Here is a 26,755-nt window from a genome sequence, read left to right as displayed (position 1 = left end):
GTGGAGGGCTGGATGAACAGTAGACGATGGAGGGGTGCCCGTGGAGGGGTGGTTGAACAGGACCCCATGGTGTGGAGGGCTGGATGAACAATAGACGGTGGAGGGGTGGTTGAATAGTAGCTGATGGAGTAGCGCGCGGTGGAGGCTGGATGAACAGGAGCCCGTGGAGGCTGGAGGAGGTCGACGGTGGAGATGAACAGTATCCCGTGGTGTCCCATTTTGCGGTACGCCACACCCCTCCCAATCAACAGGACCCCCGTTTCGACCGTAGCGCTCCAACACAAGTCCGTTTCCTCCGTTTTGCGGTACGCCACACCCCTCCCGATCAACAGGACCCCATTTCGACCGTAGGAGGTCCGTTTCCTCCGTTTTGCAATACGCCAGACCCCTCCCGATGAACAGGATCCCATTTCAAACGTGGTCGGTCGAACACAAGGCCGTTTCTCCATTTTGCGGTACGCCAGGCCTCGTTTCCATCGCCTGTTCCGTCCAAGCCCTCCCGATGAACATGACCACGCATTCCGTTCTGACCCATCCGGTTGGCTCCCACGCGTTCCGTTGCCTCCCGATGAACACGACGCATTCCGTTGCCTCCCCATGAACACGACGCATTCTGTTGCCTCCCCATGAACACGACGACGACGTTGTTTCTCCGTTTCGACCTAGCCATGTACACGAGCCCTGGCCATACGTATGCGCGAGTAGGCGTTTGAGACCCTGCCCGTATGTACGTACGTGGCCGTATTTTCTTTCTTGCACCCTGGCCGTTGTACGTACGTGTACATGCTACGTGCGCGCCTCTACTACGACACGTACGCACCTCTACTACAACACGTGCGCGCCTCTACATCGACCAGTATATATGTACGTACACGTTCGCGACCAGAATGACAACGCTACGTGCGCTTCGACCAGGTGGGTCCTGACTGTCAGGCACTTCCTTGCCTGCGAAGATGTAGCTGGTGGGTCCCAGCAGTCAGGGGGGCGAATCATTTTGTTTTTTTGCCCGGACGCACTTCCTTGCGTGCGAAGGTGTAGCTGCTGGGTCCCAGCAGTCAGGGGGGAATCGTTTTGTTTTTTTGCCCGAACGCACTTCCATGCGTGCGAAGATGTAGCTGGTGGGTCCCAGCAGTCAGTGGGGCGAATCGTTTTCTTTCGGACGCACTTCCTTGCGTGCGAAGATGTAGCTGGTGGGTCCCAACAGTCAGGGGGGCGAATCGTTTTTTTTTTCGGACGCACTTCCTTGCGTGCGAAGATGTAGCTGGTGCGTCCCAGCAGTCAGGGGAAACGTTTTTTTTCATGAAATACGGTGGCCCGTCCGGTGGGTCCCCACTGTCAGGTGGAGGAATAATTATTTGTGCGTAATAAGGAGGCACTTCCTTGCTGCGGCCGTGGACCCAGCTGTCAGCCTCTCCACGTACAGTCCACGTCCGATGGAAGCCATTCCTTGACCACGCCGCGCCGAGAGCACCAGGGCGGTGTACGACGGTGAGGCCTAGGAAGGGGACGACGCGGAGCCGGGGTAGACGCGGCAGTGGATGCCCACGCGTAGAGGAATATGAGGGTTCACTCGTTCGACTGCGGTGTGAGGCTGCCGTCGCCGCAGAATAACAGGGGGTGTGTGTGCGTAGAGGGATGGCCTGGCCAGTGGTGAGAGTAGTAGGGGGCGGTGAGGCCTCCACGGCATCACAGCCGGCCACGGGCGGCGGGAGCAGGTGGCACGACCGGCGCTGCTTTGGGCGGCTAGAGCAAGAAGACCAGAGGTTGAAGAAGCACTACGGCCATTGGATGGATATCATACGGTCACTTGAGCTAGAATCGTTCATATATTGACTAAAGTTGACAAAGGCCTCCGTCCCAGTCAACTTAGTAGGCCCACAAATCAGCCTCCCACCAAGGTGGGTCCTAGCTAGCAGGGGGGTATTCATTTTTTGTGCGTAATAAGGAGGCACTTCCGGTGGGTCCGAGCTGACAGCGGGGGGAACGTTTTTTTCGCAAAATATGGTGGCCTGTCCAGTGGGTCCCAACAGTCAGGGGGAAATGTTTTTTTTGCGAAATACTGGAGGCCCGTCCGGTGGGTCCCTACTGTCAGGTGGAGGAATAATTATTTTCCTCGTAATAAGGAGGCACTTCCTTGCGGCTGTCATGGACCCAGCTGTCAGCCTCTCCACGTACAGTACTCTTCCGATGGAAGTCGGTCGTTGACCACATTGACCACACCGCACCGAGAGCACCACGGCGGTGGACGACGGCGAGGCCTAGGAAGGGGACGACGTGGAGCCGGGGAAGACGCGGCAGCGGAAGCCCGCGCGGAGAGGAGTACGAGGGTTCACCGGTTCGGCTGCGGTGTGAGGCTGCCGTCGCTGCAGAATAACGGGGGTGTGGGTGAGTAGAGGGATGCCCTGGCTAACAGTGGGAGTAGTAGGGGGCGATAAGGCCTGCGCAGCAGCACAGCCGGCCACGGGAGGCGGGAGTAGGCGGTCCCGCCGGCGCTGCTTTGGCGGCTGGAGCAAGAAGATCAGAGATTGAAGAAACACGACGGCCGTTGGATGGACATCCAACGGTTACGTCTGCTAGAATCGTTTGTTGACGTATATAATAACTAAAATATCTTGCATACGCGTCAACTAAACAAGCCCACAAGTCAGACCACTCCCTCTTTTTTTAAAAATTTATATATAGCTCATGGCAACTTCTTATGCAATTTATTGCAGTCATTTTTTTGGTTGGCCAGGGCCAATTTCGCATATTTCTGTGGGTTCCAAACTATTTTTAATACCGAAATGTCGAGCCAGATTTAAAGTACTTTGAAGATATATTTAAATTAGGTTAATGCCCAGTGAAATAGGAATCTAAAAATGTGAAAAAATTCAGAAATTATAAAGTAATTGCCAATTTGTCATCTGTTTTTATATTTACAACCCATTTCATATTACTTTCAAGATTTTGCATGCGTCTTGAAAGAGTTGCAGCCCATCAGGGCGTAGAAAAATAAGTTGGCTTGGATTGGGTATTCTTCGGAAAAAATAAACTGGGCTTATTTTCACAAAGAAAAAATAGCTGGGCTGGTCACATGGTGAACATAAAATATAAGCCTGGGCTAGACGGGCCACAACCCAGTTCAAACCCTGCCCCATCTCAACAATACCAAACAAAAAAATACTGCTCGATTAGCTACGTCCCAGGTGTCACCCTATCTTGTGATGTTCTCTTGTCTATTGACAATATACGCTCACAATGTCGTGGGTCCCAGATGTCAGGAAAACACTAGGAGGAAGCATTTTATTTTTCCATATGCTGATGTGGTGGGCCCCTACTGTCATCCTCTCCATGTACTTCTGCCGATTCCTGTTGTTTGTTGACCATGTTGACAATGCAAGAGGGCGGCGCCGCGTCGAGCGCACCAAAGCGCACGGAGGACGTCGGCGTTAACGAGTTAGGAGACGATGGGGCGGCGATGCGTGCGCTGAGGCGCAGCCAGCCGTGGTAGGCGGAAGCAGGCGGCCCCGCCAGAGCTGGTTTGGTTTTGGTGGCTGGAGGAAGATAGGACTGAAGAAACACGATAGACTGTGAAAGCAGCAGGAGTACTTAACAACCTTAACTGAAACTAGCAGGGGCACTTAACAACCAAATCTGAAAGCAGTATGAGTACTTATACAGGTTCAACCATACAAAGCACACCTCGAACAGTGCTACTTTGCCTACAGTTAACCAAGGGTGAGGCCGCCAAGCCCCAGGACAAGGCCCAGGTGCCACCCCACGCATCCACAACCTTCTGAAAGCGGCTTCATCTCGCAACATGGTCAATAAACAGGATATTCGCTTTAGAGCCATGGAAAAGCATGAACATAATCTTCTGTCCTATTCTCCAAGATGGACGGGCCTTCATTATTTGAGACCACCCATGAATAAGTATCTTTTCACCTTCAAGGGGAATTGAGTAGGTCGACATAAACATCATGTTGTGACCAAGCGCAAGTCTCACCCGACCATGGTCAGGCATCTGTATAGGAACAATAGAACTCGGCAGTTCCTGTTTCAAGAAGACCACAGCTGTAAAACTATGTATAAGCAATAGTTTATGAACAACATATATAACAGAAAACAGCTCGTACCATAAGTTTCTCGACACAGTTGGACCTGTTCAACGAGTGCAGCAGTGGCACACATATCCCACGTGGCCTTCCACCATTGAAACGCCCCACAAGGACCTCAAGATGATCAATAAGGTGTAGGAACATGTGGATGTCGATCTAGTCAACTTCAGTGCCATTAGTAACAGCCAAGTTATTACAGAGTACCAAACGAGCAGACTGCTTAACTCTGAAAAAACCTACACGTGCCACCAATTATAAGAAAATATTAGTTAGAAGTAGCATCTTCATGAGAGATTCGTTGCTACTTCTAAAGCTAAATTGTGATTAGTTAGATAGAATAGGTGCATTAAGAAGTAATCGAGGCAACAAGCAAGAACCAGATACAAAACTAACATGGATGAAAAATTGGAACGACGTCGGGGTGGAAGATCGCAGTGAAGATGAGACCAGGTTCTGCTATTTCCATCAACATTCGTGCGCCGACTTTCAGTCCGTAACACTTGAGAAAGTTTATCCAAGTTCGGCCATAAAAAAGCAACGATCTTCTTGGTTCATGAACCCAACTCGAAACTTATATCCATGGCTTGTCTTCACTGTGACCATTAAACTAGTGTATTCAGTTATGGCAAGGCCGAGCATCTTGAGTACGTGTGTTCTCGCAGAGCAAATAATACACTGCAGGAAAAATGATATGAGAACACAGCATGTTCAAAAAAGCCCAACCCTCCTAGATAGAAAAGAGGATTCTAGGAATATACTGTGCGTGTTTCAAAATGTTGTGTTAGGATGAGAAGGAACAAGTGTGGCGTCTCAGCGAGGGCGCAGAAACCTGTAGGGTACTCGCACTTTGGGCACTGCAAATGAAAGACACTAGATTCAGTAGGAAGAAAAATGCATCAACGGCGGCGGCTGCCATCCTAGGATTACTTGCGACCAAGGGACTTGGATTTATCGAGGATGGATGAAGAATTCGTACCTGGTTCTCCATGACAAAACCCTATGCAATTGCCTAGAGGGGGTTTTCTCTGAACAAGCAGACGAGGGAGAAGGGGATTCAGGCCCAGTGAAATATAGCCGCTTCGTCCGTCCAGCTTATTGCTAAAGCTGGAAAGGGGGGGGGATTGTGATTTGACGGCTCATTGGGTAGTACTGCGGCACTACGACCGGGGTGTGTCTACCGTGAAGTTGTGCACTCTAATTTGTGCATATGGCACGTGGACCCCGTTGCCGGTTGCCCCACATATTAGAGAAAGGAAGTAGAAAGACAGGAGTAACTAGTTACACATAAATATATTTTTTGACAGAGAGATACTGCCTCTGTAAATAAATATACAAATCTTTTATATCATAGGCTCACCTTGCCGAGAAATATACTCCCTCTACAACGCACGGGCATTATGGGGGTTCAGCTGAGAATGTAATACTCAGATAGGCTCACGGTTCTAGACTTTGGGCCGCATGCCGACCCTGCATGTTTGGGGGCCCATGTGTTCTACCTCAGCGCTTTTCATATTGCAAGCGATCGGTACGGCACTGGTTTTAGATGCTGTCGCAAGGCGAATACACAAAATTGAATAAAGCACGACAAATGTTGGAATGAAATCGAAAGACAGTTCCTAACCAGCAATCAGAGTTGTAATTCTATCAACGATATACCATGTGATAAATAATACTGTCGTACTACTTATACACACAGGACACTTGTTTTACCATGCCAGATTATTACATCAAAATCTCTCGGAGGATAAATCAGTTCGGCAGTTGCGTGCTGCTACTAAAGAATTTCAAAGTTGATTTGGACCAGCTCTCCATGTCGAGAAAGTTTGATTTTGACATCATCCCCTACCGCAAGATATGATTTAGATTTGAACCTTGACCATCCTTTAGCATCAATCATCATGTGACCATCCTTTGTACTTACGGTATATTGAGCAGGTTCATTCACACCAAGGCTACGCATGGTAAGAGAAACTTGGCCGCGGTCGCCCGAATTGTTGAACGACTCCCTCGTTGCTCTAGGTATTCTCTATTTGCAAACAAGAAGACATACCCAAACAGTTAGATCAACACAGTGAATCATGTGAAACAACATGGAAAGAAAAAAGGAAGCACTTGGGCGGCCAATGGTTACCAAGAAGGTGGACATGTCAGTTTTTGTAAGGAGTTTGGTATACGAAGTGCGAACTACAGCCAAGTCTGTTGCCGGTGCAACTGCATGGCCCAGAGCAGATGCAAGTGCAAGTGTTGGTGCAGGTGCCGAAGCCGATGCTGCTGTCGGAGATGGTGCTCCTTGTAGAGCTGGTGACGGTGTCGAAGCAGGTGCCGGTGTTGATGCCCGATCCTCCGGTAGATCAGACTGATCCGCTGACGTGGTCGGTGCCCAATCCTCAGCTGGATCAGACTGAGCTGTTGCCGCTGTCAGTGCTAGAGCAACTGCCGGTGCTCGATCTGTGCGAGACAGCGGCGATCGTGTCTGGTCTGCTATGATCAGCTTTCTAACTTGACTAGGATCCGTGACCGTGATCTAGTTTTTTTCTTCATTTCTTTTAAACGCGAGAAGGACTAATTGTGGCATTTTTGTTAAACCAAACTGTAGTTCATCATAGGGATTCAGCTTGTACTCAGACAACAGACTGATCCAATTTTTTCCTGTAATATAAGTGATGGACAGTGCCTTCGTTACTGACACGACATAAGAAGTGAAACCTGCAAAAATAGCCATCGTAGAGCAAACCAAACGGTTTATTCTGTGATGAATGTCAGATGGCAAAACCTGCATCGTAAAATTACAGGAAAAGAAAGAAAACATGACATTAAATTAATAAGATTTAGACAGTAAATCAATAAGATTTACTTGAAGTTACACGAGTGAATCCTTACCAGGAAATCACTATGTTGAAGTACTAAACAGAAGATTGATCGTCCAACTACGCGTGGCATGCAGGGGCCCCGCCTACTCCCACAACAGGACAGTCCAAAGGTCGTGACAAATCGTATGGACCGAACATCCATGGGACTGGAAATCCTGGTGGGTGCGATAAACCCTGCAATGCATACAGATATTGGAGTGTAATCATAATTGATAAACCGTCCTCACAAAAAATATGATCTGGATACTTCAAAATATACAGACTGAATTGAGTGGATAGACATTAACACAGACCGTTCTCAGGACTGACCACACACCAAAAGCGACAGTACTAATAAACAATACAGGGTTCACAAACACAAATCAAGTACTGAACAATAGTACATACTACACACAAGCAAAGTTGCACTAACTAAACTCTGCAGACTCTTTCTTGCCACCGACCTACGGGATGAACCCCGCATAACTGACTAGGCCATGGACTTCGTGTGAGATGTCTACATGCACCCTCACCATCTTGTCAACCTTGGAGATCCTAACAGAGTGGTGTTTCCACTCATAAACATGATGATGAAGATAGGCCGCATCAGATTTGTTGGGAAGCTTTACAAGAACCACACCCTTCGTAATCAAAGGCACAACCAGGAAATTGTTGTGGTCAAGTACAGCCTCGAGAACACGCCTGACAATAATGCTACAGGAAAACACTAGTTCAGGACACGTGGCGACAAGGACACAACAGCTGGATAGTTCAGCAGTAGAACTCATCATCAGGTATTCCAGTTCACACGACATGACTTTGAGAACTTCATCTCCACCGCGGACCTGGTTCTAATTCAAACAGAAACAATATTTTATTACTACCTCCGTTCAGAAATATAAGATGATTTTCGATATTATACTCCATATATGACTACATCTACGCAGAGAAATGAGTGAACAAAGACGCTAGAACATGTCTTCAAAGGCATGAGAGCAGAGGGATTACATGCAATATCCATAACACAAGTTACTGAGGCAAATATACCCTCTTAAAAGGTAGCATTGATGTTCATAAAGTACTCCCTCCCTCCCAAAATTCTTGTCTTAGATTTGTCTAGATACGGATGTATCAAGTCACATTTTAGTATTAGATACATCCGTATCTTAACAAATCTAAGACAAGAAATTTGGGACAGAGGAAGTAGTTGAAAGTAATCTATAAGAAATCAGTGTCAACCTCTCGCATGTTTTGGTCAATAGAGGAATTTAGAACCGTCATTTGGCACACTAAAATTACATGCAAGATCACCCAAAAAGTTGTACTACCAATACTAGTACTGCGTGTTAGATGAAAAAACACGATCAAGATCGAGAAAAAGATCGTCAACAAGAGACATTACCTGGACTTGCTTAATGAGGGATCCCGGAGAGGGGGGCTTGGACAGGGCGATGGCTTCGAGCTTGTCTGTGGTAGTCTCGGCGGGGTGCTTGCGCTTCTTCGTACCATGAGCCTCGACGGTTTTGGCCAGAGCCATAGACATCACGTCGGCCAGTGCTCCGGCGTCCATCCAAGAGAGGAAGCTGAGAGAGAAGAGTGAAAGGAGGAAAGAGATGAGGGAGAAGCGAAGCGAGTGGGGGTTTCTTCAAGAGAGGAAGCTGAGAGAGAAGAGTGAAATGATGGTTGCTTTGTCCGTCCAACTTACTACTGGAAAGGAGGGGGTTTTGTGATTTGACGGCTCATTGGGCATTACTGCGGCGGTTCGATCGGGGTAGTCTACCATCACTCTACTACGGAGTAATTTAATGCATGGCTGGTGGACCCAGGTGCTGGCTGTCCCACATGTCGATGAAAGTGAGTAATTTAGTGCATGGTTGGAGGATGATCCACATGGTAGAGTGCGTCCACTGTTTTTCTGAAGAAAAAAATGATTAAAACAAGCATTTCCACTCTTACGACGGAGGACTATGAAACACGGCAGCCACTTGAACATACACAGTGCTCCTACTACTAAGCATGTGCAGTGGTTCATACGTCAGTACTACACAATCTTGTTGCTAGTGTAGTAAGATATGATGATAACAAATGATGTTGTGCGCATGTCAACTACTCCTATATGTGACATAGTACCGCTTTTTTGACTATCCGGTCGAGAATGAACGGTGAGATCAATGTTAACAGAACTAGGTCCACAGCGCACGGAGAGTACGGTGCTACAGTACTCCATGAAACATGAACCATATGAAGCACGAATAGTATTAGGCAGGGTGTATGAAGGGTGCACGGGATGGGAGAAAAAGTTCCCTTCTCGACCCACTTTTGGGTGTTTGGCAGAGTGCATGAAGGGTGCATGAGTCCACACTAGTAGGTTGACAAAAATACACAAAGAGGAAACAACTATATTGAGATGAGAATGCAACCAAACACACCCACACGCTTTGTGCTACAGTGACTGATCTGCACCATCTGAGTTTGATCTAACGGTCATGTTGCGCCGCGACATGGACATGCCCATGCAGAGGGCGCCTAAACACCACCGAAGTCCTCTACTTCTCGAGGCGCATGATGTTGGTGATGCAGGGTGCAACCGCCCGCAGAGCCCGCTCCCGGTCGACGGGAGCCAGCTCATCAAAGACGGCATCCAATGGAACGAATGGATTCCGGTGACGGAGCCCTGAAAGGATTCGCCCGGCAACGGCGACGGCAGCCCGCAACCCCTCCTTGTCCATCTCAGCCCCCACCATCACGCAGAGATGGCTCAGCTCCTCGAAGATATAGGTGAAGAAGGAGACCAGGTCAGGAAGCCGCAGCTCGTTGAAGTCGACTGGGTGATTGAATGGGTTTAGCCCGACGGCCGGCATCGTCGCGCTGGCACGACGGTAGGGATCGCGCAGCCGCAACACGTGCGTGGAAACTTGGTTCACCAAGTGGCTGAGGCAATCCTGGACCTCGTCATGATCGGCCCGCTCGCGCTCCAGCTAGCTCCCCTGACGGCCTATCATATCTCCCGCTTTCTGCAGCAATGTCGCTGACGCCTCAAGCATCTTTGTGGTGGACGCCTGCCGCTTTTGAAGCTCCATGAACTCCCTCACATAACGGAGGAGCATGGAACTCCTCTCCTCCTTGAGCTCACGGAGCTCCACGTCCTTGGCCCTGAGCTCCGCATCCTTGGCATGGAGCTCTTGTGTCAGGCGCCTCACCTCGGACTCCGTGATCTGCTGCGCCACCATGGCACTAGGTAGAAGCAATGGGGAGAGGAAGCAAAGGGGGCGAAACGGCTGAAAGACAATGCAATCTACGGGAAGGCGGAGGAAGCGGGGAATCTTTTGGTTTTCACCACGGTAAAACACCAGTCGATGACTTCTCACATCATGGAGTAGTGGGTTTTTACAGGCGGAGTCATCGTGACTAATTGCTGCCGCGCCTGCTCCCGTCAATCAAAAAATTAAAAATGCTGCCGCGCCTGCTCCCGTCAATCAAAAAATTAAAAATCCTACTGCATCCAAACACCAGAGCAACGCCGCGATGGATATTTAAATTTACCCGCCGGCAAGTAGATAAAAAAAGGGGTGAAAAAACAAATGTGGCGGCGGCCTAGCTAATCGGTCGAACTAGCCCAACTAGCTAGCCACTGTGCTTCACTGATGTACTCGGCGGGAAAGGTGGTCTTTTGTGATTTGATGACTCATTTACTTGCTTCGGCGCTACGACCGAAGAGGACCCAGAAACGTGCGGTAGGGCATCCCATGTCAGGAAGAAAATTTATGCGTGCACCACCCGGGAGGACCCCGAAACCGCACGGTAGGGTGTGCCACGTCTCGGCACGGAGGAAAAATGTGCGTGTAAAAATATACCGTATCAGACGTAGTACCAATGGTTCGACCTCGGGACCCATCCAGTCGGTCGAAAACACCCCACTAGCCACACAGCTTCATCATGCAAACGTGGCACTGAGGATAGATGTGGTTAGCTCCGTCTCGACCAGCCACAACGTCTCTTGTTCTAGGCGATTCTTATATTTTCCAAGCTTTTTTTAGTTGTAATAACACCATGGCAAGCTAGCGCCGCTCTTTGTGTGTGCCCGTGCAAAGGTTAGATGATGGAGAGAAGAGAGATTGAGATCGCAGACCAGGGACCCACCAGTAAGTGAGATAATGGCCATGCACGTGTTGACGAGGCACTCCCTCTACTCTAGTCAACGCAAGTACTATATAAAATCAAGTTATGGGACAAAGCCAACAACCGTTTGTTTTTTCAGGCTATCGACTTACGCTTTGTAGTCCAGGTTGCCAGTTCGAATCTCATCTTTCAGATTTGTTAGTTTTAGGTCCAAATTTGATTAATGACAAGTGGGACCCCCGTGTGTTGTTCCGATATTTCAGTGTTGGATGGTTTTTTTGAACAAACACTTTGCGCGGTTAGACAAGTAATGACACGAGTTACACGTATTTTGCAAGTTTACAAACAAAAATGACAGCGGCATAGAATATCACATCCACCCCGCAGCTTAGATACTATGGTGATACGAGTTTCTACACCGTTGGAAGTGAGATCCAAGGGCTTGGGAGTAGTCTTCGTAATTATGCGCAATTTCCAAACTCTCCAAAGGTTTTTTTGCAAATAAAACATTTAGGCCTCATGTTAGGTGCTCCCTGTAGCTTAATAACCTGCTACGGTGATATGAGCATCTAGGTCGTATGATCAGTGATCAGATGGCACATGCGTAGTACTTGTACTTTCTGCGCATTTCCCAAACTCTATCAGCCGTATATTGCAAAAACATTCAAACCTCCTACTGTGGGCCATTAGATCTCAGTGAACTTGTATCACCATAGAATCTATGGTGTGGGAGCACCTCATACTCTCCCGTGCGAGAAAACATAAGGTGCTATCGCAGCTTGGATGCTACGGTGATACGAGCTTGGAGGTCATTTGATCTGAGATCCAATGGCACCTGAGCAGTCTTTGTGCTTGTAAGCAGTGGCCGAACTCTTTTGGGGCTTTTTTGCAAAAACCATTCAAACCACCGAGGAGGTGTTGGGTCATGAATCCAACGCCTCCGAAGAGCTTGTATCACCAAAGCATCTAAGGTGTGGTAGCACATGATATTCTTACATACAAGAGAATATGATGTCCTCCTTCATCTTAGATGCTACGGTGGTACGAGCTTCGAGGTCGTTGGATATGGGATCAAACGGCATCTAAGTAGTTTTTGTACAAATTGTGTGCAATTCTCAAACTCATCAAGGTTTCCTACAAAAATATTAAGACACATCATGTGAGTTGCTATATCTCAGATCTACAAGCTCCAAGCAACTCGTATCGGCATATAGCATCTAAGGTGTGGGGGCACATGATATTCTCCCGGGGAGGAGGGGTGGGGGTGCACAACCAATCGGTGGTTGGGAGGGTGGGGACAAATATAATCTAAACAACCCTCAACAGAGCTCCACAATTTTATCTAAGGTCGAGGGGTTGACCCCCGACAATCATAGCTCCGCCTAAACACAACGTTTGCATGTACTGTAGTACTAGACTTAATATTCATGTTTCAGTTTCATGTTCATTTTAAATATTGAACTGAGGACCATGGATGTCTTATATTTTACTCCCTTCGTTCCTAAATATTAGTCTTTTTAGAGGCTTCAAATGGACTGGCACATACGGATGTATATAGACATATTTTAGAGTCTAGATTCACTCATTTTGCTCTGTATGTAGTCACTTCTTGAACTCTCTAAAAGACTAATATTTAGGAATAGAAGGAGTATTTTTGAATTCGTGTCATACATGCATGGTTTCGAAAAATAGATGCACTATACTTATTGGATTGTTGTTGTGTTCGTCCGTGTGTCTCTCTCTGTGTGTGTGTGGTCATATGCTTGATACATACAAAGTTTTCTCACCTCCATATTGTTCATCTTTTAAATTTGAATTTGCATTGGAAAACTTACTAGGGATACCATGAAATGTGAAATCCACATTGAGATCACTATATCACAAACTCACTCTAATTCAACAACTCGTCATAAATCAATTACCACGTTGAGATTAGTATTTGCAAGGAAAATACGGGTATTGTAATACACATAGATTCATTCGGCAATTTAAAAGGTTCCTTTCATATTCTCGAATGGTAGGACCCAACGGCGTACCAGCCAGACCTTAGCTCGTGTTGATCCTAAAAAAACCGGGCTCGTGTCCTTCGGTGGCATGTGTGGTACGTACATTAGGCAACCCCAACCAGTCGAGCCTCAGCGTTTCAAGTCGAAATATCTGGCGGCCAGAATTCTAGCCCTAGGAAATTCCCCTCATGTCCCTGGTCCATAATGACTACTGATGAACAACGGAGGGATGCTTTAGTAACTAGACAACGTTACCTACCGTGCCGAGCACGGTTCAATTCCCTCGGTCGCCGCTTGTCAAGGTCACCCGTAAACTGCATTGCCTACTACTACTACTACTACTACTACTACACCAGGATGAGCAAAGAATTGAGCCCGTTTGTTCGTGCCTAGTACTTGAGTTAATATCAGGCAATGCACTGGTACGGAGGGCTTACCCTTTTACTCTGCATATATAACTTGTCTGAAGTTTAACTAAGAAAAATGTTTGACCAAATCCTTTCTTAAGAAATACAACATGACAGATGTACGACTTGAAATTTTTTGCATGATGCAGGTTATGATATTGTTTTGAATCCTGGATCTTAAATTTCAAAAAATCCAAAAGTGAGCATAAATTCTTGAAACTAAGCATGGTCACGTGATATGGCACAAATATTACTTCATAAGTTTTTTCTTCAATTTGAGACAAGTTGCTTATGACAAGTTGCACAAATGAAGGGCCAAGGTATTTTGGAACAAAGACCTGTCACGTTAAGGCGAACGCTTTCAGTATTGAAGTCGTGGGCGTTTATGTGCCGCCACGAGTCCACCCTTCTCATCGGCAGGTGCCGTCCGAGCAAGCGTGTGAGTCAACAAGAGGTGTGCGAGCAGACCACTGCGCCGGCTGTCAGGGAGGCGTGCGAGAAGACCGCTGTGCAGGCTCACCAGGAGGCGAGCCCTTTGACCAGGCTTCGCCGCCCACCGTCGTCCCAACTGCTCCCACTTTTAAGGTTGCCGGCGCCGCAGTTTAAAAGCAACCCAGCACTACCCGATATCGCTACAATCCTCTCTCTTCCTCTCCGATTCTCCCATCGTCTACCTCCAACTAGCCTGACCTTAACGTACGCCATGCCGCATCACGATGGTCTGCCCTTAGTGTTCCAGTTTCTTGAGGAAGACACCCAGCCGGAGTCTCAAAAACATAAGGCGCTTTGGGACGAGCTTGAACTGGCCTTGCAGGAAGACGCCGCGCCTGTCCCCGCTCCTGTTCCAGCTCCCGTCGCCCCGACTGCACCAGCGCCCATCCCCATGGCATTGATGTGCTGGGAGCCGCACATTGTCGCCGAGCTTGATCCCACGGGGTTCCACGTGGTCCCTGCCTAATTTCACGCACCCGTGCACCTTCCAGCGCATGCGCCTACGCGTGCACTGACGCGCACGCCCGTGCCGGTGCCCGTGCACCTGCCAGCGCATGTGCCCATGCGTGCACTGACGTGCGCGCCTGTGCCGGTTCCCGTGCACACGAATGTCTCCGCCGCGCCGTTGACAGCGCATGTCCCCGCGCGGATGCCAGTGCCCCCCCTCAGCGGCATGGATGGCCGCCGTCGACCGCTTCCTTGCACCAACGCCAGTGGCCTCCTCCCGCCAGTTGACTCGCTCCGAAGTCCAGAACATTTTGGCCTTCCTTGAAGCTAGGCCAACATTCAGGAGTACGCCAACAACGGCGCAAGACGCTACCATCGCTGTCGGTCAGTGGCCCGACGACATAGAGCACGGCAGAGGAGCCGCTTCCCACCGCGAGACGCCCCCGCCACCCCGCATAATCTAAATTTGCCATGAAAAACGTTCGGATTGACATGCTTAAAATCCGAACGTTTATCATTTCCATTTATTTTATATCGATCGTCGTATAATTTGAAGTCGGAGTCAGACTGAACGAAATGTATGGTTTGATTGATTGAATGTTCTGCTAGAGCCGTATCAAATTAAACATAAAACGTCATCAAGCCAAATGTATTCCTTGTCATCCAACGACCTAGACTACTTCAATGTCCAGCGCTCAACACGTTTAGTGTGCAGTTAATTTCATGCCAAAAATAGTGCTAATCACATGACAACATGCAAATAATATCCTAGTAGTTAATATCCGCATGCACTTAATATACTTCCAAATTGACGTGCATTGCACGTACACACTGACTAGTGCTGCTAGTACGTGAAACTGGTACCGTGACTTGTGAACGCGTCCAGATATGGTCAACGGCAACATCGCCCTCGAGGTCTTCCTGTTTGCCCATGCGTCTAAACGCAGAAGGGGAGGAGAGAGAGAGAGCACACATGGAACCCACCAGTAAGTGAAGGAGAATAGTACTAAAAATAATATTAAATGTTATCCGTTAATTAGGCTGTGGTAATATAAAAACATTATGTGAACAAAGGGGGTACAACAAACATTGCTATTCTACGTATGTTGCCTATTGACGTGCGGCTTGAAGGCCCGGTCGCATGTTCGATCCTCGTCCTTTATTTTTTAATTTGTATATGGGTCCAAATTTGTTTCATGACATGTGGGCCCCTCGGTGTGTAGTTTGTAGCACTTTAATTTGCGGGTCGAAATTTGTTCCATTCCAAGTGGACTATCTATGTGTAGTTTTGTAGCTTATTTATAATAATTAAAGAGAACAACATAGTTTTTTCAATAATACCATGGTGCGACATTGAAGGCGAGAAAGGACGTGCGAGAGAGCGATGACCGAGCCAGAGGGAAATCAACTAGGGGAGTTGTGTGGGTTGCAATGGTGTTTGGAGTAGTTGTGGGCCGAATGCTACGGAAATATAATCTAAACCGACCGGAATAAATGCCTACACAAATTAATCCAAGGTTGGAGTGCCCCTCACAATGTAAATAGCTCCGGCTTTGCGAGGGATGGAGAGGTAGTAGCTTCAACGCGTGGAAGATACGGTGTGAGAAAGCAAGGTCAATCGACATACATGTAGATAGAGAGACAAAGTGAGTGTGGTCCGACATTCATTGAACAAATATATATGCTCTGGAGAGATATTGTCCGATTGAGCTTTTTGGCAAGGGTGAGGGATGTAAGATACAGCTTGAGAGATGATCCAGTCACAGACGTGTAGATATATTTTGTGCGTGGGAGGAAGCAAGGTCAACCGATCACATAGGGCCGCCGTGTGATCGAAAGAGTGAGACGGGTTGGAGAGAGTGACCTAGATAGACGATGTGCGTGAGAGAGTATACAATGTGAATAGGTCAAATTGGGCTCAAACATGGTGATATATCGTTTTTGTCCGAGAAAGAGCGAGGTCAATCGAGACATACGGAGAGAGAGAGAGGGAGATTGAGTGAGCATGGCCCACCATGAGGTTGAAAGAGTGGCGGCGGCTTGGATGGACTGACCTAGATAGACAATCAGCGTGAGAGAGTATATAGTGTGTCGATCGAGGCCCGAACAGGGAGATATATCATTTGTGTGTGAAACAAAACAAGGTTAAATGAGACTCAGATAAAGAGAGCGAGATTGAGCGAGTGTGGCCGCCGTGCGGAAGAAAGAGTGAGACAGTCTCGAGGGAGTGACCTAGATATACAACGTGCGTGCGTGCGCACGAGAGGTTGAGGGGCTAGATAGGCAATGCATGTATTTAGCGCGAGAGGGTGAGAGGGAGAGGGGGGAGAGAGAGAGCTCGGCATGGGGTGCAATGGCGGGTGTGTGAGGTAAATACATTTGGTAATAGAGTGGAAAAGGGGGTTGTGTAGTTGAGAGACTTAGAGATCGAAACATGGAGAGAAAGAATGAACGTGTGTTGGAAACCGATAGCTTCCTAAGGTGGTTAGGAGAGGAAGATTGACCGATACAGGAAGTATGTAGCGTTTGTGCGTGGGGGTGGGGGGTGGGGTGGGCTAAAAACAACATCTGAATGTACATAGTACGAGACATAATATCGATGCTTCAATTCGGTGTACATTGTAAGATTTGAACCGAGGACCAATCATACGGGTAATTATTTTGAATTCGTGCAATACTAAGTTTCGAAAAGTTGACATTGACTCAGTTTGTTGTGCTATTTTGTAGGTCATATGTTTGAATCCATCCAAAAGTTTTCTCACTACCATGGTGTTCATCATATACATATGAATTTGTATTAAAAAAGTAGTGTGGATACAGTGAAAATGTGAAATCCACGTTAGATTGGAGATCGCTACGTGACACACACTCTAATACAAATAACTAACTACGTGACACACACTCTAATTCAAATAACTAATTATGTGACACACACTCTAATCCACGTTAGCGTGGGTACCGTTTCGATTTTTTTTCAAATAACTCCTCATTAATTAATTTATAGTACTCCTCTGTACACTTTTATAAGACCTTGAAGACATTTCAGACAATGTGCAAAACAGTTCATTTTAAGTTATCTGAAACGACTTACAAGAGTGAACGGATGGAGTATCTCGTTTCGAATGACTAATTATTGCAAGGAAAACACGGGCATGGTAATACATACATCTTCGTTTGCAAATGAAAGAAGATTCGTTTGCATTCTCAAATGTAGGCGCACCAGGCAGACCAGGGTTGTGTCAGGGTGGACGCTGCTTCGGTGCCTTAAAGGCAACTGTCTTTGGGTCACCGACATGTGGGCCAGCCACCTGTTGGGCCCACATGTCATGGACACAAAGGCAGGTTCCTTAAGGCACGGAAGCATAGTCCTGTCGGGGTGGTCGCGTGTGTCAGACGAACGCGTAGCACCCAGCCACCCACACCCCTCCCCCCCAAAAAAGGACGACGACAACATAAGTTCGCACTTCCATGTTTCGGATTGAAATATCTGGTGGCCCCAATTCCAGCCCTGCAAAATCTCTCTTCTCCACTGTCCCCTTCCGCGCCCAGATTGCTCAAATCCCTAATTCGCCGCCAACCCTCGAATCTCCCCTCGTCTCGTCTCTTTCCCCACCGTTCCCCACCTCTGTGTCGGACGACGACGACGAAGACGACGGTCGCGCTTCACCACCGCACCGGAGCTACCCCATCTACGCCCTCGTCCACCGCATCGGGTGGTCCACCGACAATGTTGGCCGCTGCAACCGACGTGCCTCACAGACACCAAGTTCCATCGCATCAGTTGCGCTTCACCGATGCTGTCTCCCAGCTCACCAACGGTCTCGTCCACCGAATCATAGCACTCCGCTACCACTCAAGATCTGCATCCGTGCGCGTCCAGCCAACGCCAGCGCATCACCCTCAACGGCTCTAAAGTGACCCGCACTCTAGCTAGGCGAGCATGCCCAAACGCCGGCCCGAACTAGGTATCCACTCATCACTCCCTTGTGCACTGTTCCGACGATGTTTGGATATCCTTTCACTGCTCTCTTAGCTTACACGCCTATGCAACTCTGACTTTAACTCTTATTTCTTCTGGAGATATCATCTGAAACAAGAAAATCCATTTTTTAGCGAAGCATGACGGCGCTACGAGATCTGGTACACATCCTGCACACCCATATAACCTTGTAAGTATCTGTCCTCCGGTACAACATCAAGGTCGATTCCTCTTATTTGATCAACCATTCGCCGTGTCAAAAATGCAGAGGGGGGTGCAAGGAGCACAAGGACTGCACATCCAAGCAAGTGGTAACATGGACTTGTACATGGAACATCCCAAGCGCAAGCAGAGCTGTAGTGAGCCTGTACAACGAGCTAGCGTAAATCCCTGCATTTCATTTAATTCGTACTGGCATTCGTGTATGATTTGTGTGCAGTGGCTGATCCACGAATTCTAGTTACTAGGGGCGAACATTTAACTTAAAAAATACGAAGGCACTTGCACTCCGGAAATCAACATAACTTGAGAAATGTGAAGCTACATGCATTTTGAAAACCAGCTAATGATCCAAAGTAGTTCAGATTATAAACACTAAATGATGCAAGCACCAAAAAACACAAAATGCAACATGTTGTACAAGGACTACAAACATGGTCTGTACCTTCTTGAATTATTCGTTCTCTGGCTGAAAATATCCAAGTGTAATTGCACGTATAACCAGTGCGCAAATTGCATATCAATATATCTATCCTGCACAAGTATGCCAATAGTTTCAAACAATAGATTAGAAAAGTATTTATGCTATGTTGTCATGATACGTGGTCTTTCTGGTAGATGGCCTCGACGTTTCCTCAAGCTATGAAAATGCACTATAATTTGCTTGTCATCAATGCCTGCAAATCTTTGTCTCTCTCAACATAGTAGATCATCATTAGACACTAAATCGTTCAATGAGCTTGCAAAATGCTTGCATTAGATCCCTCATTAGACACTATATGTTCATCACCAGGAGCATGTAAAATGTTTGCATCAAATCCTTCATTAGTAGTCTATTCATTAGACACTTCAGGCTCAAGAACAACATGAGCTTGTATGTTTGCACCGGAAACTTGATTAGATACATCAGATTCGGTCAGTTCGGTATTGATTGGGGGAGTTATAAAATAAGTAGAAATTGGTTTCATTTTCTCATCGATTCCCTACATACAAGCAGTTTTACAACACCGTCGGGTTTAACTATTGGCGAAAAAATGAAGAGTTGAATTAGATATAATCATGGATGGGATGTACCTGCTCGTTGCACATGCTACTCTTGCAAGCTGCGACTGTCCATTTGCGCAAGCTCGATTCCATGCCCGTGCTGCCGCCACTGCCTCCCACGTAGGCTACACCCAGGGTTGGATCTTCATCTTCTTGTCCTTCCGTTCGCTTGAAGCCCGACGACTGCCATCCAATGAGGGCGCGGGGAAGTGTTGTGTTGGTCTGTCCAGCGGCGGCTATGTTAGGTGCGAACCAGACTGGAGGCTAGAGCGAATGAATTGGGATTTTTCCTACTGTCGATCGATATGGGAGGCATTCGTTTGGGCCGCGAGCCTGCTATAGGGCCTGCCTTGCACTTATGTTATTGTCCCATCCAAATTGAAACATTTTTCTTCATTTTTTACATTCCATGCTCATGTGTTGGGATGAACAAAACTAGCGTGGGCCAACCTGGATGACTGAAACTAGGTGCACACTTTCCAGCCACCTGAGGCGGCCGCCCATACCAGCCCCTATGGTGGCGTCGCCCCTTTTTGCGTGTATGATTGGATAGTGAAAAATATTCCAGTGGCGCTTTTCATTTACCCACAGAATGGTTGAATTGATTGTTTCTATGAACTGAGTTCGCCAATAATGTGAAGGATGCCAGTCTTTTCATCCTATTGTAGATTGCTTAGATCTCGATATGCCAAAAGTAATCTCATGAAATATACCGTAAAAGCCAGTGTGATGTGTTTGGCTACAACTAGTCTGACTACACGTCCTCATATAACATATCAAGGACGCACCATCTTACCAGATTACCCATTTGACTTACCCATGCAGTGTGGGAAGAAAGAAGTATTGGGATTGCGTATCCAATCAATTGATGCCATGGACTCCTTCGTACAACCTTGTAAGCGAAAAAGAAGTTGCAGTGTGCCTGTACAAAGAACTAGCGTAAGTTCAGTTACCTGCTTCTCAGAATTTTAGTTAGCCACTTATTGCAAAATTGTTCAATTATGTTGCTTGGCTTAATTTAGTTTACTACTGATTACATAATGGCACAGCCTGTTAATCATATTGTAGACTGCGCCTATCTATGTGTTTGATACTTACTGTTAAGAATTACCTGTTTGCCTTAACTTAAATATCTACTTGTTTGTTTAACCGCTTTGCTGTTGCAACAGCGGGTTACAATGATGTTAATAACTACTTTTCAGCATCCAATTGAAACTCTTTAATTCCTTGTTTATTTAACTGGTTTGCTATTATAACTCCAAGTTGAGATGTTTTGCTAACTTCAACTTTTCTGAATCCAATCGGAACTTTAATGGCAAAATAGGTTAGCCCAAGATCAAAGAGCGAGGTCCCCATGGACGTTGCATCATCCCACAACAGTGGCATCGGCCCAATCGTGCATTATGAATTGCCAACTGTTGATGCTCCAGAGGCTAAACTAGTGGTAGAAAGATATTCTGCTTCTGCACTTAGAGATGAAGTTGACATGTTGAGGAAGCAAACAACACAATCACAAGCAGTACTCAAGACAACCATTAAATATTTGGTGGATTTCAAAACGAAGCAAGCTGAGACTGACCAGATTGTTAAGGTCCTGAAGGAAAAAAGGAAATTAAATTCCTACTTGGTAAATCATAGGTGAAATGTTCTTTCCATAGTTGAATAACCTTTGTGTTGTCTGTTCATGTAATCAATCAAACCATTTGTTTTAGAGATCATGTAATAATTGTTTTTTTGGTTTGTAATTTTATTTGAGCACAAGTCTGTATTAATTGATAAGACTCGGAGACATTTCATTTGGATTGTTGTGCCAGACCTACAAATAAGCCAATCGGGCTGAATGTGCATTCAGCAATAGTAGTAGTATAGATGGACCATAAGTGGCACGCATCGGAAAGGGCCAAGATGCTGGCTAAAAAAAGGATGATGTTGTAGCCAAAAAAAGTACAGCGGTCTGGATTATGTATGTTAGTTGATATTATTGATCCATATACTCTATAAGTGTTTATATGTCTGTTAGTTCTGTACATTCTTGGTTGATTGACTCGGTATTTGAATCTTGATACATCGCTTGTGTACATATCTAAATGGGAGTACACATTATGCTGCGTGTGACATTTGAGTTGGACATGAAGTGTTCCAAATATTCGAATTCACCTTAAACTGGATTCTAGTTTCTGAATTTGAGTATCGGCATTTGTAAACCATATTCATATATGACAGTGGAATACATCTTTGTCGTCCTTTTGAAGATATATAAAAACACATAGAATGATTTATAAAGATTCATATAGGAATACAAAATGGATTCGATTTAGTTGCCAGGGTAAACGTGGATGCTTATTGTCCCAAAATTCGAAAGAAGCAGCAAAATGTCCACTCCCACGTCGGCTGCCCGAAGCCAAGTGTTTGGCAGATGGAAATTACTGTCTACCCATTACACGGACAATCCATCGGCCTAATTTCCACTGCTCTAAATAGGGGTAGGTTGGTAACTTCAATTAGATGTGACACGACCACCTCTGAGCCCATTCTGACACGGTGGGTGTCAAACATGGGCGGCAAAACTCATTTGATTCAAGCTCATCTGAAAGACCTCTATTTCTCCCTCCATTCCCCATTCATACACGGTGGGCGGCAAAACAAACTCGACTCGGCCGAAATCGATGTAGGCAAATATTTTCAATAGGGGCAGGTTTGTAACTTCACTCAGACGTGACACAACCGCCCTACCTGTCAGCCCCGTTCATACACCATGGGCGCCAACCATGGGAGCCAACCACGCTCTCCTCGCCCGAAATCGCTTTGGGCAAATATTGGCGAGATGCGAGATTACCGTCCTATCCCCAACCGACGAGACGTCCAAATTTTAAACGGGGGCTAAGTTCATAACTTTCCCATATTTCAGACAGGCGCGTCCCAAAAACATGGTTCCCCGTACCTCTCCCTCCATTTTCCCATTCATACACCATCCGCGCTAGAACACCCCATCCCCACACCAGCCTCCGTCCGCCACCCCATCCTTCGCCGCCATCCTCCACCACATCCATCGCCACCGTCCTCCACCATGCCAGAGCGCCTACCAAGACCGTGTCGTCCACTGCTAGAGATGGACGTTTCTCATCCACGGTGATGGACCAATAGCCTTGCATCGCGTCCTCTAGCTTCATCGGCGCCGTCGTCCTCTTTTCCGGGGCCGCTCACACGACCTTCTCTTCCACTGCAACGGGACTTATCCCCTGATGCACCCGTCTACCATCACAGATCTGCTTAAACGCCACCGACAGCCATCGCACCCCTGATGCCTACACGGCGCCGCAAGAGAGGTGGTACTTCATATCTCCTCAACTTTTTGATCTCAACCAGAAAATAGACCTTAACTTGGTTACTCTACTTTCTTTTCAGCTCTTAGAATTTAGTTCTTAGTTCGAAGCAAACAGTGGATGCTAAATATCATTTCTCTGGTTTGCAGCTTCAAATCTGCCATGGCACAGCCACAATACGGTTTAATTGATCATGCTTAGGGTTTAATTGATCATGTTGGTTCCGTGGTGGTTTCTTTAATAGAAATCAGAGGGGAAACACTCTTTTGCTAAAATAATATGCTTAGAGTTCCCCCTTTTATGATCACTATACGATCAGAATACATGCTTCGTGTCATAATAACACTGCTCCACCCATCAAGCTAAACAAGCTTAGTTGTTCAAATACGAATCTGATATAATTAAAACAGAGTTGTTTAATTGGTCAGCTTAATGTTCCTAAATTAGTATCGAAAATGCATGTTCGCCGCTCGGGTGTGTATCTCTACAGGGTGCCCACGGTGGGCCGGCCCACCCCGGGATTTTGGGTCGTCCCAGGCCCTGATTCCCCTTTGTTCTGCTGCGCGCTTTCGATCTCTACTCGCCCCCAGCCGTCTGCCTCGCCGGCGACTTGTCGTCCCCGGATGGCATGACTCTAGGAGGAGACGCCGGACTAACAGGAGGCCAGGAGCCGCTCGCCCAACATCGTCACCGCTACCCGGGCACGCCGTCGTGCCTACCTTCCCAGTCCGTTCAGGGCTTAGGCGTGCAGCACCCACCAAGCCAACCTGATTTATCCTGAGATACTCCTCAACACTCAGCAGCCACTCCTCATCACCCATTTTCTAATTGATTCATTACTCATTAGGCAGGACTGTCATTAGGGTTTGTTGTGTTCTCAATGCTACCTACACTAAATGGTTGAGATGTATTTCAGTAATCTTTAGTACCTGTAAAGTTCACAAGGTTTTCAAAATTCCGGCCCTCGGAACAGAAACTAGTCATTTTGGATTGTTGGTCATAGTGACATTGACCCAGATTACTACTGCAAGCCAGGTTTGTTGACAATTTTACTTGTCTTTCTTACTCATTTGATATAATATCCAATTATTCATGTTGATTAGTTGCAAACAATGAGTGCTATACAAACTTCTTCATTCAGATTTTGGACGGTCTCTTACTGCAGTTACAATTCTGCATACTTGTCCTAGTAAGCTCACAAGTAAATGATTGATTCACTACATCTAGGCTTGCATTGTCATATTTGTTGTCAATATTCTTTTATGGTGGACCACCCCGTTTCTAAATACTAGAACCGTAGACATGAGTGAACAGTATTTATCTATGTGATCTATTCCATCATGTGTGGGTAACGAACACTGCATTGTATACAAAGAAAGTGTCATTTCCAGCTTTTACATAGGTTTCGATCTTTTACATGGGATACAATCTGCCTACTTGCTTTGTGTCGCACTACCAACACTCCACCCTTGAAGCTAAACATTACGCCACTCATAATTGCTTAGTTTATTTGTACAAATACAAATTTCATATGATTCTAATGTTCCAACTTCAGTTTTGAAATGTGTGCCTGCCTATTATAGAGACATAAGAGGTTTGTATTTCTGTGTGTGGTCTGGTCAGCACGGTTGGGGAGGTGAACTTTGCATATGCAGTGGTTTATAGGGAGACACTCTCCGAGTTGAATCCGCAATGCATTCCAGAGATAATCTGACTACTTTTTATGTTTTCGTGAATCTGAGATTCTGAACAGCATCATCATGATTATGAGCTTGCGTGCATGAAAAGAATAAAGCAGAACAATGCCATGGATGTCAAACTTGGCATTAAGGGACTGAAATCAAGTCTGGATGCAATGCAATGCAAATGCTCTCCACCTACAGATTCATGCTCAGAATATGATCCTAACAGTGATTCTGAGCTAGAGGGAGACCTAAGTCAATGTAGCTCCCTAGTGGAGGAGTCAGAGGAAGATGCCCTATCTTATTCACCCATCAAGGTACTTGCTTTAACTTTCCAAGGTCACATTGCTCGCACATATCTTGCAACTGATGCTTCGCATTGCTTCTACTTTGTTGAACTGCCATTAGCTTAGTTTAGATATCATGTATGTGAATACGCCCCGCCTATCCATTTTCAGTACATATTCCATCTATCATCATACCATATTTATCCATTCAAATGCTGTTCTTGTGTATCAGACGTTCAAAATGAAGAGGGCGATTGTTGATCGTGGAGGAGCACAAGCAAAGTATTTGGGAAAGGTAGTGGCACCTGATAAATCAAATAGCCCATTAGGTGTAGTTGCAATATCACCTGACCCACAAAATACCCCAACTCTAGCAGACTCTAGCCCTACTACACTGGTCATTTCTGATGCCCCAACTCAGCAGACCCAACTGCAATAAACAGTATGATTATGCCAGTTGACATAGCACCAGCTGTACAACGCAAAACCCCCATTCCAGCAAAGAGTATACCAAATCCAGTTGCCAAATCCCTTTTCGAACCAGAGAGAGCCCCAATTACAGCAAATAGGACCCCTGTTCCATTTCTTCCCAATTTAGAAAATGAAGCTTATGTTGTTGTCAGGAACTTTGTGCGCATCTTTCCTTCATGGAAAGATTATACCGCAGACACAGAACAATTTCCAGTCTTCCTCCGCAACTTACGCGTAATTAATGTACTAATGTTATTCATGGTCATTACAGCATATGTTTTTGCTGAAAGAAGACACAAGATTTCATTCTTTTAAATAGGCGAGGAGCAAACTGGATTGTGATGACGAGCAAGGGTTGGTTGCGCTTTTCAAGCACTCGTTGATGAAGTATCATTCCTACCCGAGGTAAGCGCACTTCGATGGCAAGCCTATGAACGAAATATCTGTAAAGTCTCCGGTGCTACATTTACCCGACGGTGACTGGAATAATCTTGTTACACATTGGTCTCGGCTACAGTGTAAGGTACTATCTATGATATCACATCACAATTTGAACTACATTTCTGCATTTGCCTTAATGTCTCACTTGTACAAAAACTGTTAGCAGAAGAACATTCGTTCTCAAGGGACCACAGAATCTCGCAACTATACTGCACACTGCATTGATCTTGTGAGTACCTCTTGCCCTGTATGACCATACTTACTTTCATAGTTGTTTGATTATGTACCATCACTGCACATGTTAGCCTCATAATCGTCCATTTGGTGGACATTATAAGATCCATATGGACTCTTACATAAATTTAGAATCAACCCAATGCTTTTGAAGAGGTTTAGCTCTGCAGTCCTCTTGTAAGGACTGAACATGGTCTATCACTGTACTTACATTAACAGCTACTCCCTCCGTCCCATAATATAAGAACGTTTTGTATAGTACACCAGTGTTCAAAACACTCTTGTATTATGGGAAGAGGGATTAGTTCATTTTGTAGCATTCTGCATCTTATCTCCCTCGCCCACCATTTACTAAAAAAGATCATATCTATATTTAATCTTACCAACAAGTAGAACACACAGACAATGCCAGTGTAGAAGTGTAGCCCATTGCTCTTGTCAGTACATTTTGTCCTGTAACGCTTGTACTTCCAGGGATTGGTAGTTGATTATGTAGCATCAATCTGCATCTTATCTTCATTATCCTCTACCCCTTCCAGTATTATCATATCTATAATTACTCTCCACAAAATGTAGAGTACAGGCAATGCTTATGAAGAAGATTTTGTGATGAAATTCTTGAGTTATCCTTCCCTTGACATGGAGAAGGGCATTATAA

The sequence above is a fragment of the Triticum aestivum genome, chromosome 3A, assembly GCF_018294505.1.
Source record: "Triticum aestivum cultivar Chinese Spring chromosome 3A, IWGSC CS RefSeq v2.1, whole genome shotgun sequence".
Lineage (NCBI taxonomy): Eukaryota > Viridiplantae > Streptophyta > Magnoliopsida > Poales > Poaceae > Triticum > Triticum aestivum.
Note: the sequence above shows the minus strand (reverse complement) of the source record.